Source organism: Rhinopithecus roxellana, chromosome 9 (genome assembly GCF_007565055.1).
Source record: "Rhinopithecus roxellana isolate Shanxi Qingling chromosome 9, ASM756505v1, whole genome shotgun sequence".
NCBI lineage: Eukaryota > Metazoa > Chordata > Mammalia > Primates > Cercopithecidae > Rhinopithecus > Rhinopithecus roxellana.
In genome coordinates, this window is record NC_044557.1 from 27,223,657 (window position 1) to 27,239,229 (window position 15,573).

Below are 15,573 nucleotides of genomic sequence, written 5' to 3' on the forward strand. Positions count from 1 at the left end.
CCTCTATTTGGAATGTTTTCATCTAATATGTAGATTATTTGTAGACCACTCTCTGGAATCATCTCCTTCACTAATGGCATTTATATGCCGCCAATTTATATTAATATAAAAAACATGGATGAATTCCTGCTTACTAGAGTAAGAGCAAATCTGTCCATCTCTTACTTTGTTTTGACAATTTAAATCAACCCAGTTGCTTATATGTCAAAAGCAAATTTTTTAGAACTTGAGGGAAAAATTAATGAATATGATTACAAGAATAATCTGCAAGTCTTGAACACTATTTTAAAGGACTCACCAAAAAAAAACACCCAAACAACACTCTTTGCAAAGATTTAAAAGACAAATGCAGTGTAGTGTGCTCATATTACTAAAAACATTATTACCCTAACAAAATATACTGTAGGACAATGGCTAGGACATTATGATGTCATTTCATCAATAATTAATACTAAAGTACTCTTGCTGAGATACAAAGTTAATCTGGAGATGCCTGGAATCATAGATCTCCTATCTGGATGAAACCCACTGTGCCAACCCCCTGTTATTACAGGTTGATTTTTACAGTTGAGGAAACTGAAGAACAGACAAGCAACTTTCAAGGTCATCTAGACATTCACTGGTAGACCCAGTGCAAGGATCCAGGAATATGTTTTTGCTCAGAAGAACTGATGAAAATGAGTTAAAATGACCTGGACTTTTTGTTATGATACTTAATAGCTGTTGGAAGGGGGGACAGGTTACTTAACCTCTGTGAGTTCTCATTTCCAAGCAGAACAAAGAACGTAATTATCACCACCTCCCAGCATCATGTGAAGTTAATTTGAAGTAATTGTGTGAAAGCACCCTACAAATATAGTGGCCTTGCCAGTGGAATACTAATGCATATTTTGGTATCTAAAAGAGAGCAGTCACTAATGAGATCTGTAAGAAACCAGAATGCTACGCTGCCCTATCAGGGAGCACTTTACTTCTTAACCTCTCACCAAGATTAAAAACGACTGATACAGATATCCCCTTGGTTCCTCAGACTGCCTTAAAAACAGGAAATTGGTTCTTGCAAATCAATACTTACTCTAGCTCTAACTATAACTTTAACAGCTGTTTCATCTATCTTAAATAGAACTAGCTATACTGCTGAAATCTGAGTATATTCCATGTGACTGGCAGTTTTTTCCCCTAAAGCTATAACTGAGCTTGTTGGATAAAGGTTAATTGCTAACTGTGGAGTGCTAATGATACCACATTGATGAAATTACAGGATCACTGATAGGGAAAGGGCTCCTAACACACTGGAAGCTACAGGGAAGCTCTAAATAATAGTTATCGATTTGTTTCTCTGAAGGCCACTAAGTAGCACAAACTACTCAGAAGAACAAAAATTATCCACAGGGTTTCCTTTCATTTATAATTTATTTCTTGGCTTCCATTTTCAACTTACCAATAGCAAATTATAATTTTAATAATTATATGTCTCAAAATAAGTAGTTTCTGTCTTGGAGAAAGAAATACTGCAAATTATTCTTTTATTCCCCTAAATTGAGTTGGGTCTCCTCTGTTGAGTGTGTTACAATAAAAGCATAATAATAATTGGGCCAGCTGCGGTGGCTCACACCTGTAATCCCAGCACTTTGGGAGGCCGAGGCAGGTGCATCAGCCGAGGTCAGGAGTTCAAGACTAGCCTGGCCAACAAAGCAAAACCCCATCTCTACTAAAAGTACGAAAATTAGCCAGGCATGGTGGCGCACTCCTGTAAACCCAGTTACTCAGGAGGCTGAGGCATGAGAATCGCTTGAACCCAGGAGGTGGAGGTTGCAGTGAGCCAAGATCCTGCCACTGCACTCCAGCCTATGGGACTCTGTCTCATAAACAAAAGCATAATAGTAATTAGTCGTTCTTAAACCTCATGGCTTTAAGACAAAAGAAGGACCAAAAGAGTGAGTTCAAAGTATATAAAGACAGGTAACTTAAGATGTCTCATGATCCTTATTTCCTGAATTAGGCTTCCCTCTTGCCTGAATTTGTCCCTAGAATTTGTCTCTATGACTTGTCCCACCTGGCAGTAGATCAAGCCCCATTTATTCTCAGCTGGTGCCTTCCTACAATATCATTTTCATCACTGTTGGCATATTTTGAGTGAGTACCTCAGACCAGGCTCTGTTTAATTTTATGTGCATTGTGTCATTTAGTCATATCCACCATAGGAGCTTGGTATTGAAACCCCCTTTGCAAAAATCATAACTGAGAAAATTACATACAGTTGAAGACCTGATCTAAGCATCTCCATTTTGCTTCCAACCTCCAAGCTGTCTTTGTCTGTTCCTAGGTGTAGGCTGAACTGACTTTGGAAGGAACTTAGTTTATAGTTTAGCTTTGAGACAAAGACAATAACAGCCCTTTCCCAAAAACAAACCCTCTTTTTGCTTAGGGACTAGACTGCCTTTGCAGGACTAAAAATTGGCCACAAGATTAGAAATTACGGTTTAGGAGTCATGCAGCTGGAGGCTGCAACATTCTAAACTTCCCCAAATTGCTCTTGGGGATAACATCACTACTGTAAAACCTAAGACCTGTGCTTGAGATATTTTGCAGACCCTTCACTCAGTGGATCAGCTGGCACTACCTAGGTCAATAAACTGGCTCACCTGGATTTGTGGCCCCCACCCAAGAACTGACTCATCCCAAGAGGACAACTTCAATTCCCTATGATTTCATGTCAGACCTGACCAATCAGCACTCTTGACTCACTGGTCTCCTACCCACCAACTTATCCTTAAAAACTCCAATCCCCAAATTTTCAGGGAGACTGATTTGAGTAATAATGAGTAATAATAAAACTCTGGTCTCATGCACAGCCGGCTCTGCGTGACTTTCTCTATTGCAATTCCCCTGTCTAATAAATCCACTGTCTAGGCATCCGGCAAGGTGAACCCATTGGGCGGTTACAGTATTATCTCCATTTGACAGTTGAGAAAACTGAAGCCAAGGGAACTGATTGACCTCCCTGATGTCCAGAGTTGGGAATGTCAGGGCTGGGACTGGACTCGTCCATCCACATGGACCACTTGCCCAGCTTCTTCCTCAGGGATCCAGATTTTTATAAGACACTCATTTTCCTATGAAAATTCAGTACACCTGAGAGATCTCTACCAAGTCCTGCATGGTTTTAGTAAGTATTCTGTAAAGCAAAAACTGTTTCTCTAAACTCATAATACTGCTGACACCAAACGTGTGGGTATTCCACACTGAGCAATTCTCCAGTCCTCTGCAGACTCCAACTGAGTGTCCCATAGTTTAGTTTAATTCTGACTAGCCACCTGCAATTAGTGCAGACCCCACAGGTTGAGGACTCAGTCCTATAAGACTGCACCTAGCTTCAAATGCCTATGGCAAGTAGTGGGTTCCTGGAGTACTCATGGTTTTGTCCCATCTTGCTACAACTCAGGGGTTCCTACTGATACAAGTAGGCTAGGGGAGGTCCCCAAATGCCACTGGGATCTTGACCCCAGTTGGTGTCCGGGCTCATGACACTGTCACAAGATGGAATTCAAGGAGGGGCTGAAAAAGTGAAAGTGCAGAGGTTTATTGCAAAGAACAGTACCTCTCAAGAGGGGAGTGTGGGCATACACAAGGGAGTGGGTCTTCTATCTGCATGGGTTTCTTTAACCAGGGGGTGGGATATTCATGAAGATTCCTGGAAAAAGGTGGAGATTTCTTGGAACTGTGGTGCCAACCATTTTTACAGCAAATATGGGTATTCCTGGAACTGACATGCACTGGTGGGTGTGTGATTTAGGATGTTGATGAGCATATAGTGAGACCTAAGGTGAAACCTAGGTCAAATCCAGTACAATGTTGGGTCCAGTCAGTCTTAGCTAGCTTGATCCACAGAGTCTTCCAGTGTTTTTGCTGGTCATGTGAAACTGCTGCCTGCAAGTGTCTATTCTCCTGTGACCACCTTGCTTCATTCCTGTCTCACCATAACCACACCGCCTGTTTTGATAATTTGCTGTGACAGCTCACAGAACTCAGGGAATCCCTTCACCTACTCATTGCCAGTTTATCAAAGGATACAGATGAACAGCTGGCTGAGAGGTACATAGAGCAAGGTCTGGAAGGGTCCTGAGCACAGGAGCTCTGTCCCTGTAAGTAGGGTACGTCACCTTCCTGTCTTGTGTTCACCAACTTACAAGCTCAAGAACTCCTTCATTTAGGCTTTTTACCACAGTTCCACTACATTAGCATGATAGATTAAATCACTGGCCATGGGTAAACTCAATCTCCCCAGAGGATAGGGCTGAACGTTACCACCCTCTAATCACAGCATCAATTTTTTTTTAATTTTTTAAAATTTATTTTTATTTTTTTTTTAGATGTAGTCTCACTCTGTCGCCCAGGCTGGAATATGGTGCACTATCTCTGCTCACCGCAACCTCTGCCCCACTGGGTTCAAGCGAGTCTCCTGTGTCAGCCTCCAAAGTAGCTGGAACTACAGGCACGCGCCACCACGCCTGGCTGATTTTTGTATTTTTAGTAGAGACGGAGTTTCACCTTGTTGGCCAGGATGGTCTCGAACTCCTGACCTCAAGTGATTCGCCCACTTCAGCCTCCTAAAGTGCTGGGATTATAGGTGTGAACCACTGCACCTGGCCTCACAGAGTCAATTTCTTTGGCAACCAGGGCTTACCCTCCAAGAGTCAGCTAATTAGTAAAACTTAGATACAGTTGAAAAGGGTTTATTATGAATAACAAAAGATGCTCCTATCACTCCTCCTACTCGGGGAGCCAGGAGCCAAGGGCAGAAACCAAATACATTTCCTACTATGTCACAATTTAAATCAATATGAAATAGTGGACCCAGACAATTTAGTGTTTGGTATAAACTTGGATCACACATTACCAAAGATCACTCACTTACACCTACAAACACACTAAAGGATAATAGAAGAGAAATGATTTGTAGGACCAAAGAGGAAGGAATAATTTGTTATACTTTAAAGGAATCAAGCCAAAGCAGCTGAGGTTTAAGTTGAATCTTAAGATCTTTCTTGATATACATATACATATATATTCCTTAAAGCAGGGGCCTGAAATGGGTCCTTGGCCTATTAGGAACCCAGCTGCAGAGCAGGAGGTGAGCTGCAGGCAAGCGAAGTTTCATCTGTATTTAGAGTCACTTCCCATCGCTCACATTGCCACCTGAGCTCCACCTCCTGTCAGATCATCTGCTGCAATGGATTCTCATAGGAGTGTGAACCCTATTGTGAACTGTGTATGCGAGGGATCTAGGTTGTGTGCCCCTTATGAGAATCTAATGCCTGATGATCTGTCACTGTCTCCCATCGCCCCCAGATGGGATCGTCTAGTTGCAGAAAAACAAGCTCAGGGCTCCCAGTGACTCTACATTATGGCAAGTTGTATTATATATTACAATGTAATAATAAAGTGCACAATAAATGCAATGTGCTTAAATCATCCTGAAACTATTTTCACCCTTCACCCTGATTCATGGAAAAACCGTCTTCCATGAAACCCATCCCTGGTGCCAAAAAGGTTGGGAATCACTGCCTTAAGGGATACCAAGTCTATTCTGTAGTCTAACTTCCAAGCCCCAGAATTAAAAGATACAGAAATTATTATTAATCTATTAATACGAGTTTGGGGGGAAAAACCCAAAATTATGTGACTACTCTAAACTACAAAAGTCTACAAATTAAAAGGTCATTGTGAAATAGGGCCTCATTTCATCCATTTGTTTTAGATCTGTGACTTCAATGCTTTGAAATCAGAGACGTGGTCTGTAGCAATGACTGGATCAGAAAGAATCGGAAACAGGCCAGGCGCAGCAGCCAATGCCTGTAATTCCAGCATTTTGGGAAGCCAAGGTGGGTGAATCACCTGAGGTCAAGTGTTCGAGACCAGCCCAGCCAACATGGTGAAACCCCATCTCTACTACAAATACAAAAATTATCTGGGCATGGTGGCAGGCGCCTATAATCCCAGCTACTTGGGAGGCTGAGGTAGAAGAATCGGTTGAACCAGGAGGCAGAGGTTGCAGTGAGCCAAGATCACACCATTGCACTCCAGCCTTGGCTACAAGGTGAAACTCCATCTCGAGAGACAGACAGACACCAACACAGAGAGAGAGAGAAAGAAAAAGGAAGAAAGAAAGAGCAACATTCTCAAGTATAAGGCATTTCAGAGCAAAGAACTCTGCCATAATGAAATTAGAAAAGTAGGTAATTAAGTCTCCACACACAACTGTTATATTTGCGTTAATGAATTCTTCAGTGTTTATAGTTCTCCCCCAGCTGTCCTCAGTTTGTCATAGCTCTAGTGAGAAGAAAATAATCACTGCAGTCATGAAAACACAGAATTCCCAAGCTAGTTGGAACATTATTTTTAGTCTAGTTTAATGCCATTCTCATACATGACGAAGGACACGAAGGTCCAGGGAAGTTAAATGACAGGACAAAATGTCAAAGCCAAGCCACATAGTGGCTTAGCCAGGACTGCAACTGATATCTTGTAGGTCCTAATTCGCTGCCCTTTCAGCCCACCTTGGTTTCTTCCAACACCCTTTGACCTCTTGTAGTTCAGTACAGGCAGGTGAAACTACGTCATTCCCTCTCTTCCCCGAGAGGTCATTTAAGCACGTGAGTCAGGAGCTCATAGGAGAACATAATTCTGTTTTCACTATGAGTCCATTTTCTCCACTTTTATAATGCTACTTAATAGTCCATTCTTCATCAAAAAACACGTCTCTCTCAAAATGATGTCTGCTTTCAGAAACCCTGAGATCTTTCTAGGGGGTTTCCATAGAAGCGGTTTCTGAAAACAACAACAAAAATATGACTCAGTTTTGGCTATAGGGCTACCTGTGTCCTCTGACTTCTTGCTGGGGCAGTTGGCCTTTCAGGGTCTATTGTGAATCCTTTTCTGGGATCTCAGGTGTGTGTTCAGGCTTGCTCCTACTTTGTCTTATCTGGGGTCTTTCAGAATGAAATTATAGGGGGTACCATTAGAAAAGATCTGAGACTCCTTTTCTCTGCCCAGCAATGCAGAAGTCATGCGAGCTCTCTCATTAGTCTTATGTTGTTTTGCTGAATTTATAGGCAGAAGTTCTTTAACTGAATTTTATATTGTTACCTTTCCCCAGTTAAAGAAACTTCTCACCAGCTAAGACTTAGGTGGTTCCAAAGGGTATACACTGGCTTCACTGAGTATTTCTGGGTACCCATGCTTCCTCTAAAACCCCTGAAACAGCAAGTTACTTGTTAGAAGGGCAAAGCCCTGGACGCTACCAAGTCAAAATTTGCATTTTTTTCATGCTTCTCAGGTGGTTCTAATGCATCTGAAATTTTGAGAACCTCTGCCACAAAGATAGCAAGCAGAGAACTGGGGTAAATTCTACTGGGGTAAGATGCTCTAAAACCTTGCTACTCAGTGTGTGATTTACAAACTAGCTTCAGCATCACCTGGAAGCTTGTTAGAAATGCAGACTTTCCACCCCCATACCAAACCTATCGAACCAAAAAATCTGCATTTTAATAAGATCCTCAGGTTATTCTTTACAAAGTGAAAATCGAGAAGCACAGTTCTAACAGACTTTTGCCTGAGAAGTTAGGAAACGAAGGCCAAATTCATTTCTCTTGCTTGAATCACTTGGATAATTGCTACTCTCTTCCCTTGCCTTTTATAAGATAGTTAGAGCTTTAGGCAAAAGCCATCTTTGATAGTATTTTAAGAGATGCCAGGTTCCCCAGGGCTGCCTGAGGAATTCTTATATTAAGGCAAATTCTCAGAGCACTGCTGACAAAGACAACACCCTCCGGGCATTGCAGACAGCTGCTGGGGAAAGAGAGCTTGCCTGGGGAAAGGCCAAGCAGCTGCCTCCTTGCCTGAAATCCTTGAGTCTGGCTGAAGGTTGATAAATAGAGCCTGACTCTAGGTTTATTTTCTCATTTAATTTACTGAAAAACTGGAAACTCTAAATATTAATCCCAATGAAGAGAGTCATAAGTGATTCTTACCGGCAAATGTAGCTTTTCCAGACTGGACCCTCCTCTTGTAAAGTTACAATTTCACTTTATTATCCAATTAGCCAACTGAGTGAACTGTTTCCTTCCAAATACACCTATTTTCTGTGAAAATAACTGGTGGAAATTACTGGTCTTCAGGTCAGAAATCCTTTCTCATTTGTTGGTTTTATTGTGAGGCCTTCTTGAGCAAATCATTTAACAATTCTGGGTCTTTTTTATAAAATGGGGATGATGATGCCTAACACAAACCGTTTAGCGTCAGGTCTTATTTATTTTCTTTTTAGGATAAGGGGAAGGTCTTTTTAAGCATACTCTGAAAGCTTTAAGGCATCTTACAGATATAATTTTTTATGTCAAATTGATAAGCATTAAGTCATAGCTGACAGATTTCTGTTATTCACATGTTCACAGAATACCTGTTTTGCTCCTTCTGTGGTCCACCAATAGTAATCTGGAATTGAGATCTAACGCTAATACCTACGGTGCCCTCCCAGACGCCACCTTCGCACACTCAATTTGCCGTCCTTTATCTTTATCTCCCAGCCAGGCTTCTGTAACGCAACACCACTTGTGCCAACGCAGTCACTGACAGTACATTTTGCAAATGAGATCCTTTGGCATGCTAGATCTGATATTTCCCTGAAGTCTAGACACATTCCAGTGTGCCTACTCCATTATTTATGCATAGGTCTGCCATTTAGTTACGCAAGCTCTTTATGATAAAACTTACCTTCCCATCCTGTTTAGATGGTATAGATTAACAAATTAGAGAAACTCCTGACAACTGGCATAGTGCTTTACATTTTGTACTAGACTATAATAGGCAAGATCTCATTTTGACTTTTGTGAAAACCTCATGAGCTCTATGGGGTAGGGCACTTGAATCCATTATCTAAACCTCAAAACAACTTATCCCAAAGTCACTAGCTAATAAATGGCAGATGTGAATCAAACCCAAATCTTCAAGCTCTGACCATGATATTTGGATACCTTACAGCATGAATGAGGGCCAGGGTGAATTGCAAAGCAGAAAGTGAGGTAGAAACCGGAACCCCCACTCCTTCAGGACTAAGTCTCACACAAGTGCATGCACATACCCACACCCTCCTCTGGGTTCCCAGAACACTACTTTTATATTTTCACTTTTGTACTTATTACATTTTCTTTTTATGTGTTGCTTAGTCCATCTGTATTGTTATAACAAAATACCTGAGACTGGGTAATTCATGTTGGGAATAACGTTCAAAATCCTGAGGAAATTGAACACTCAAAGGATTCTTAGCAAAGCAATTTTACTTCTGCGCAGAGGGGTGCTTCTCCTTGGCCAGTCACCATGGGAGCACACCTGAACAAAGGGCCACGAGAGCCTTTATTCCTGACGCAAGTCCTGCCTCTGTACCCTTTCCCCCATTGGCCGGGGTCTGGCTGTACAATCTAAACTAATCCCGCTTGGCTAAACATTTGAAATTTTTTTTAGATAAGGTGGCCATGTAAGGGAGAGAGGGGAAAGGGAAAGGGGTGTCTGCAATGAGCTAGAGAGCAAGTCTTTCCAAATAAGGAAAGGAATGTGAGCTGGTACTGATAACGCCTGGTACCGTGGCATGTCTGAGCATGTAACAAAGGCAAAAAGGAAGAAAAAGAGAAAAAGGAAAAAGGCGTTGGCGGGGGAGGGGGGTGGCGGGGGGATGGGTACTATGAATTAAAGAATAAAGGATTGATCAGGCTATTTGAAGAGAAACCTCATCATATCCCACATTCATAAAGAAGAAAAATGTATTTTCTCACAGTTCTGAAGGCTGAGAAGTCCAAGATACCAGAAGATTCATTGTCCAGTGAAGGTTGCTCTGCTTCCAAGAGGGCGCCTTGTTGCCGCTACAGCCTCGTGTGTGGAAAGACAAGAGGGCAAGAGCTAACTGAATGTGGTGTGAAGCCTCTTTTATAATGGCCTTAATCCCACTTAGGAGGAAGAAGCTCGCAGGACCCAATCACCTCTCAAAGTCCCCACCTTTTACTATTATCACATTGGCAACACCTGATTTTGGAGGCAACTCATTCAAACCATAGCATGTGTCTTTACTGGTTTCTGAGCTGCTGGAGAGAAGATAATACAGCTTTTTTTATATTTGTAGCTTCAGAACTGAACACAGTATCTGACACTTAGTTTCATGCTGTATTTGTTGAATGAATTTCAAGAGTTCATGTGTATGCACTGAAAAAAAAAAACAAAACACACTGTGTGTTCAATGTGCTCTAATTTATGAGGCCTGTTTTAGTTTTCAGGCCGCTAGAACAAGACTTCATAGACTGAGTGCCTTAAACAACAGAAATTTATGTCTCACAGTCCTGGAGTCTAGGAAGCCTGAGATCAGGCTCCAGTGATCAGCATGATCAGGCTCCAGTGAGAATCGTTTTCCTGGTTTTCTCACATGGTGGATAGAAACAACTGCTCTCAGATCTCTTCTTATATGGGAAAAAAAATCCCATTAAGAAAGTTCCACCCTCATGACCTAATTACCTTCCAAAGGCCTCATCTCCAAATATTATCACAGTGGGGATGACGGTTTCAACGTATGAACTGGTGGGGAACACAAACATTTAGTCTATACCACAGCCCAATTTAGAAAATCTATCTAAACCCATACAGCCCATTGTCAAGTTAGAATTGTAGCTTTAAAATTAAACACCACCCCAGTCATTAGATAAGTCATTAAATAAGACTAATTGATTACCTAAATAATTAGATAAATCATTAAATAAGCACTGCTTATTTAGACATTATAGCATAGAGGCTAGGAGCACAGATGAACCCAGGCTACCTGGATTGGGACTGGCTCCCCTAGCTGTGAGTCCTTGAATAAGTTACCTTGCCTCTCAGTGTCTCGGTTACCGCATTTGTAAAATGAGGGGAAATATACTCATCCTTCAGTATCTGTAGGGCATTAGTCCCAGGCCCTCCAGAGGATATCAAAATCCATGGATGCTCAAGTCTCTGATATAAAATGGCATACTATTTGCATATAACCTATCCACATCCTCCTGTATACTTCAATCCATCTCTAGATAACCTATAATATTTAATAAAATGGAAATGCTATGTAAATAGTTGTTATACTGTGTTTTTAAAATTTATATTATTTTAAAATTGTTGTATTGTTATTTTCTATTTTTTTTCTTTCAAATATTTTTCATCCTCATTTGGTTGATTCCACGGATGTGGAGTACATGGAGGTGGAGAGCTGACAGTATTTCTTGGGGTTGGGAGGATTAAGTGAATTCATATTTATAGGGCACTTAAGCATACTAATAAGTGTTAATCTTACTGTTATCATTAGAACCATCATTTCCCATTTCATTTGATTAGCACCAACAACTTCCAAAACTTCCAACAACTTTCCAAGCATTCGTAATGTTATAGGTCAGATAATACCAAGTTTTATCTCTGTTCTTATTCCAGGGTCATCAAATGATGTCAAATCATCACATAACTTCACTTGACCTATCCAAATATTATACATGTGTTTATTTTGTACCTACTGTTTACATGACACTATTCTCTAGAATTACACTGTCCAATACAATGTGTGGCCACATAAATTTACATTTAAATTAATTAAAAATAAATAAAATAAACAATTCAGTTCTTCAGGTGCACTGGCCACATTTCAAGTACCGATTTACTGGCTGCCGTCTTGGACAGTACAGATAAAGAAAATTTTCTTCATGGTGAAAAGTTCTGCTGGACAGAGCTAACTACAAATACAGAAACAGCAGTACGCCTTCATGAAGCTGGCATTCTACTAGAGAAGATAAATATTAAACACATAAATACATAATAAATGGGCCGGGCGCGGTGGCTCAAGCCTGTAATCCCAGCACTTTGGGAGGCCAAGACGGGCGGATCACGAGGTCAGGAGATTGAGACCATCCTGATTAACACAGTGAAACCCCGTCTCTACTAAAAAACACAAAAAACTAGCCGGGCGAGGTGGCGGGTGCCTGTAGCCCCAGCTACTCGGGAGGCTGAGGCAGGAGAATGGCGTAAACCCGGGAGGCGGAGCTTTCAGTGAGCTGAGATCCGGCCACTGCACTCCAGCCTGGGCAACAGAACGAGACTCTGTCTCAAAAAAAAAAAAAAAAATACATAATAACTATGAATTAATTATCTTTATCAAGAAACACATTATATTCAGTTACTAAAACATATTGTTAGAAAAATTAAATTTTCTGTATAATTCCTAAACTGCTACATAATTAAATATGTTAAACTTATAACTGTTTTACTAATTACAAAAGTAAAATATGTTTATTGTAGAAGATTTAGAAGATACAGAAAGTATAAAAAGGAAAATCAAAGTATACATAATATTATTTTACAGATGATCCATAGTGCATATATTCTGAAATTTTTCTTCATTATCTGTACTTTATACATTTTACCATGTCAATCTTCAAAATGTGATTTTCAGTGTCTACATGATAGAACAGTTTGTGAATGTATCACTATCTATCTTCTCACTGATTCACTGAAATTTAGGTTAACAATTTTTATTCTAACATCTAAAAAAAATTCATATATATAAATCTTTGTCTGCCTTTTTGTTTCTTCATGACAAAGTCTTAGAAGTGCCATTTCTGGGACAAAGTTACTAAATAACTGTAGCATTTTTTTTTTTGAGACAGGGTCTGGCTCTGTCGCCCAGGTTGGAGTGCAGTGGCGCAATCTCTGCTCACTGCAACCTCCACCTCCAACACTCAAGAAATTCTCATGCCTCAGCCTCCCGAGTAGCTGAGATTACAGGTGTGCGCCACCATGCCCAGCTAATTTTTGTATTTTTGGTAGAGACAGAGTTTTGCCATGTTGGCCAGGCTGGTCTTGAACTCCTGGCCTCATGTGATCTGCCCACCTCGGCTTCCCAAAGTGCTGGGATTACAGGCATGAGTCATGGCACCCAGCCCAGTTTTAGACTCTTAAGTCATACTAAAAGAAGACTTTCTAAGAATCTTCTGAACTTATTTGCACACACACATATTTGTTCACCCTTTGCAAAACTGTATATCTTATTTTCTTTAATTGTGAAAATATTTTATTTAAATTTGGGTTTCTTTGACTAATTGTGAGGATGAACAGCACTTCATATACAGTCATTCTTCAGTATAGGTGAGGATTGTCTCCAGAAGACCCCCTCCATACCAAAATCCACATATACTCAAGTCACACAGCCAGCCTTATGGATCCCTTGTGCTTGAGAGCTGGCCCTCAAATATGTGGGTCTCCCATACCATGAATACTGTATTTTCAATTTGTGTTTGGCTGAAAAAAAATGCACACATAGCACATATAAGTAGACCCACACAGTTCAAAGCCCTGTTGTTCAAGGATCAACTGTATTTAGTTTTGTAAACATTTTTAGTTTTGTAAACATTTTTCAAGTGAAAAACTGTATGAGCTCTTTGCATTTTAAGGATATTAAACTTTTGTCTTTATAATTTTTGGCAAATATATTCTCCAGCTTATTGAATATCATAATTGTGTTTCTACTTTTTGATACATGCAAAAGTTTCAAAATTTTTATGTTGCAAATTTCTTTCATTGTTTTTAAGTTTTGAAAGGTCCATGTGTTTAGAGGAAGCCCTAACACATAATGAGTGCTCTATAAACACTTGATAAATGAATGGACGAATAAATTAATGAAATATTTGACCTACACTGACAAACTATAGCCTCATTCTTTTTTCTACAGAGCAGGTCAGTTCTCCCAGTCATTTAAATATGACCTGAAACTATAAGAAAACTTGGCATTAGTACTGAATTTCTGATAATAACATAGTCAGTATCTGGGGAATTACCACAACATATTGTCTGCCTGACAGAAGCCTCCCGCAAAGCCCAAGACCCTGCATTTTGTGTACATCCAGTCCCCAGATAGTCAATCTCCAAATTTTCCATGCCATAGGATCAATGCTTTCTGATAGTTGTAGTTTTTTAAAGTAGTATCTTTACCCGTTATTTTATGCATGTTTAGAATTTACTTCCACTTCTTCTCATTTCTACCTGGCTTTTTCTGTCCTCTTTCTTCTGTTATAATCTTAAGCACATACACATGATCAAGAAGGATAATTGAAGGTCAGTGGCATGAAGCATGAAAAATGCAAAAGAAGTTCTCTGCTTCTCAAAGTTCTATCATGAAATCATAGTGATCCAATTTATAATTCAGGGAAAAGACCTAGGACAGCATATACATGGGCAGATACACTTGTTTCCATTGATTATTCATAGGAATGGCCATGTTAATTCATTAGACCTGCTGCTGATCTCCCACTAATATAACACACCCTATTCATAATGAAGTACTTGCCATTCTCCAAACATGCTCTTCCCTCCCATTTACCTCTTTGGGGCACATCAATTTCATAAAACTGAAATGTCCTAGTCAGCTTTGTGTTTTACCTGATGTATTAGTTCATTTTTATGCTGCTAATAAAGACATACCGGAGACCGAGTAATTTATAAAGGAAAGAGGCTTAATTGACACAGTTCAGCATGGCTGGGAAGCCCCAGGAGACTTACAATCATGGCAGAAGGGGCAGTAAATGTGTCCTTCTTCACATGGCAGCAGGAAAGAGAAGTGCTGAGCAAAAGGGGGAAAAGCCCCTTACAAAGTCATCAGATCTTGTGAGAACTCACTTACTATCACGAGAACAGCGTGAGGGCAATGGCCCCCATGATTCAATTATCTCTACCTGGTCTTTCCCATGACATGTGGGGATTATGGGAGCTACAATTCAAGATGATATTTGGGTGGGGACACAGCCAAACCATATCATCTGACAAATTTCTATTCATTCTTCAAGTTTCAGGGAACATGTTGCCTCTTCTGATACATATATATTATATTCTGATGCATATATATTATATATATAATACATATATTATATATAATATATATTTAACACATGAATTATATTGAATCAAACTCTTATTTCTCCTCATTATTTCACCACCAGCTTCTTATTCACTTTATAACTTTCAAAACATTGTTTTTCTAACTACTTCTTTTTTCAACTTTTAGTTTTGATATAATTATACATTCACAGGAAGTTGCAAACAGGGTACAGAGGACACCCCTGAACCTTTCATCCAGACTTCCTCAATCATTATATTTTACATTGCTGTAGTAAAATATGAAAACAAGAAAGTGACATGGTACAACATATGTTTATAGGTCTATGCTATGTCATCACACATATAGACTTGTGTCACCTCCATGAGTCTAGCTGCATTACTGTTCCATCACCACATGATCTTCATGCTACTAATTTGCAGTCACCCCCACCATCCACCCCACCATCTAGAAGCCATAATTTCTTCTCAATCACTATAATTTTTCATTTTGAGAATGTTATAGAAATGAATCATATAGTACATGACCTTCTGAAATAGACTTTTTAAAATATAATGCCCTTCAAACATAATTTATATGTTAGAAATTGTCATTTTATTTTTTATTTTCTGTTTATTCTTTTTTGTTTC